The sequence below is a fragment of the Mastomys coucha genome, unplaced genomic scaffold (assembly GCF_008632895.1).
Source record: "Mastomys coucha isolate ucsf_1 unplaced genomic scaffold, UCSF_Mcou_1 pScaffold15, whole genome shotgun sequence".
Classification (NCBI taxonomy): domain Eukaryota; kingdom Metazoa; phylum Chordata; class Mammalia; order Rodentia; family Muridae; genus Mastomys; species Mastomys coucha.
The window spans coordinates 98,368,452-98,371,820 of record NW_022196897.1 but is presented as its reverse complement, the minus strand read 5'-3'; the positions used below and the strand labels follow the sequence as shown (position 1 = coordinate 98,371,820).

At 43.5% G+C, this 3,369-nt stretch overlaps 1 long non-coding RNA gene across 1 annotated transcript in view; it reads right to left on the bottom strand.

Annotated features, from left to right (window-relative positions):
• Positions 1–2,497: 2,497 nt before the first annotated feature.
• LOC116090650 overlaps positions 2,498–3,369 on the bottom strand; it is a 19,495-nt gene continuing 18,623 nt past the window's right edge. Inside the window, exon 2 of the long non-coding RNA XR_004118762.1 lies at positions 2,498–2,818. This is a non-coding gene — a long non-coding RNA (uncharacterized LOC116090650). The remainder of the gene's footprint in view (positions 2,819–3,369) is intronic.

The window sequence follows — 3,369 nt, the reverse complement described above, 5'->3', positions numbered from 1 at the left end:
CATATACAATGTAGGTTGCAGTATGTACTTTTCAAACAAAACTTTGGTTGTTGAGGATTCTCACCCATACCTTCTTGGAGTTTAGATATCAGCAGCTGATATGGATTAATGCCTGCCTAAGGCTTGTCTTGGTAAATGTTTAGAAATACCCTGCCCAATCAGACAGCTCCCTGAGCAATGGGCTTCAAGAAGTGACCTGTGGACCTCATCACTAATGTAATCTCAGGACTCTCAGTGGAGCGGTAAGGACAACAACCCACCCACAAAACCTTTGACCCAAAATGTGTTCTGCCTATAAGATGTGCCAAGATTTATAGAGCAGAGACTGCAGGAAAGAAAGGCCAAACAATGACTGCCCCAAACTGAGACCCATCCTATCTGCAAGAACCAATCCCTGAGACTATTAATGATACTCTGTTATGCTTGCAGACAGGAACCCACCATAACTGTCCTCTGAGAGGCTCCACTCAGCAGCCAATGGAAAGAGATGCAGAGATTCACATCCAAACAGTCGATGGAACTCGGGGAGTCTTACAGACTTGAAAGAAGAATTGACGGACCTAAAAAGGACAAGGACTCCACAGGAAGACCAACAGAGTCAACTAACCTAGGCCTTTGGGGATTCCCAGAGACTGAATCACCAACTAAAGAGTGAACATGGGCTGGACCTAAGCCCCCTGCACATATGTAGCAGATGAGCAGCTTGGTTTTCATTTGGGCCACCCAACAACTGGAGCCTGTTGCCCGAGTGCCTGGCTTTGGATTTTGTGTCTGATCTCAGTGGGAAAGGATGTGCTTAGTTCTGCACCTACTTGATATGTGGAGGTGTGTGTGGTAGGGTGAGGTTAGCCTGAGGTGGTAACACCTGGAGAGGGGCTTCCCCTTCTCAAAAGAGAAGGAAAAGGTGGTATGGGTGTAGAAGTACTGGGCTGATATTGGGTTGTATAAATTGAATAAATAAATAAATTTAAAAAAAGAAATTGGGTGTTCCTATTAACCATTCTTTAAATAAACCCATATTAAGAGACATAAATGCAAAAGACTCAGAGACATGGAAGTAAGTATGAATAAAACAGAATAAAATCATGTATTAACCAGTGGTTCCCTATGAAGATGGCAAACATGAGAAGCAAGAGTTGATGGCTCAAACAGGCAGAGATATTCAAAGAGGATATTATTAAGACCAAGTCCCAATGAAGTAGAGGCACACTATGGGGCATACCTTGAGAAATACCGAGACTTCTCATTTCTTGGGGGAGGGGAGGAACACTTTCCTCTGTGTTACTTAATACTTATTTTTAAATGAAAATACCCTCCCCCTTGAAACATGATGAAGACCAGCGACAAAATGACTGGACCTTCCTGTCCTTGGGGATTCTAACAGAGACAAGAAGCAGTGAGTTCTCAGGGGCATGCACATATCTGCATGACACAGAAGGTTTCTGCAAGGAGCTAGCTTGGCAGTTGTGGAGAAGCCAAATTCTTTTTTATTTATTTATTTATTTTATTTTATTTTATTTTATTTTAGATATTTTCTTTATTTACATGCAAATTTCTCCATTCCCAGTTTCCCCTCCAAAAAACAAAACAAAACAAACAAACAAAAACAAACCCCTGTTGCCTCCCCCTTCCCCATGCCTGCCACCCCGCCCTCTCCCACTTTCTGGCCCTGGCATTCCCCTACACTGGGGCACAGAACCTTCACAGGGCCGAGGTCCGCTCCTCCTATTGATGATCGATTTTGCAATCCTCTACCATACACATGCTGCTTGAACAATCAGACCCCTCCATGTGCAGTCCTTGGTTGGTGGTTGAGACCCTGGGAGCTCCGAGGGTACTAGTTAGTTCATATTGTTGTTCGTCCTAAGGGGCTGCAAACCCCTCAGCTCCATTGGTCCTTTCTCTAATTCCTTCACTGGGGGAGAAGCCAAAGTCTTATGCCTGCTGGGTAAGCTGTCAGGAAAGACAAATGGGAAACTAAGGCAGCAAATGGTGTCACAGTGTACTTGATTCCTCCCTCCCTCAGCAAATGGTGTCACAGTGTACATGATTCCCCTCCCTCAGCTTCAATTGATTGCACCAGGGCTCCACAGAATACCCGGATAATCTTCTTTCCATAAATGTAACTGCACATTTTAATGAAAACTGCAAAATGCCCCCAAAACCCTTAAACGAGTCTAAAACTGACCTTTCCCCGCCATTTTGCTTGAATATGCTCTTTTCTAAAAACTTGTATAAATAAAATTATCTTCAAACCTAGGGACTAACAAGAAAACCACAGAGCAAGGAGAAGATAAAGACAAAACGCTGGCCATTTGCAAAGGAAATAGAGGAGACACAGGATGCAATCAGAGAAATTGCCACAGGGAGACATGCAAAATGAAAAGGAAGTTAGAAAGAGAGGCAGAGAGAAAGGCGACAGTCCCTGGGGTAAATCACCCTGAACATTAGCTTTATAGCAGGAATTAGAGAAATAAACATTATTTACAACTCTTTCTTTTCCTTATCTTTAGTGCAGGAAGGAGAGGTTATCTGACTTTCTCAGGCAGGTTTGATTGACCTACATTATTAATTCCAAGGAGCCGGTCTCTGGACCAGAATTCCTATACTGGCATTCTTTGTTGGGTGGCTTTGATTCTTTCAGATTTGTTACAGAGATGTGTGGTTTCTTCCCTCTCTGGACCAAGTCTTCATCCTCAAAGTTACAGAGTGGGAGGTGACCTTTGTGATGGTCTCCAGTGATTGCTGCCTTCTGGGATTCTTGATGCCCTTTGTGTATCCCCTTCCTTTAATGTGGGCTGTGCCTCATGATGAGCTCCTAATGAATAGAACATGGGAAGACGGTGAGAGTTCATTTTTAATGGAAGGCTGTGACTTGTCTCGTTAGCACTCTTGACCTATCTGAACATTCTCACTTGTTAGTGAAGCAAACTGCTAGGCTGTAAGTTGCTCTACAGGGAGGCCCACCCGGCACAGAATTGAAGGTAACAAGGGAATTTAATGCTATGTCTCAGATAGCTCATTTGTGGCCACAATAATGATGATAACACTGAGCTTCTGTATTATTAAATAGCTGATGGATGTTCAAAACCAGGCAGTACCTAACACACAGTAAACATACAGCCAATCCATACTGTTGCATACTGGCAACATATCGCAAGCACTGACTTCTCAGAGAAAGATCGCTGAGATCCTTTAGAGAAAGCACATACTGATGGATGGCTAGTAACAATGTTGTGTCTTACATTGAAAACTTTAAACTTTCAGTCTTAACTACCCAAGCTTTAAATATGCCTGATCAAGAAATGCCCATGACTTGCCAGGCGGTGGTGGCGCACTCCTTTAATCCCAGCACTTGGGAGGCAGAGG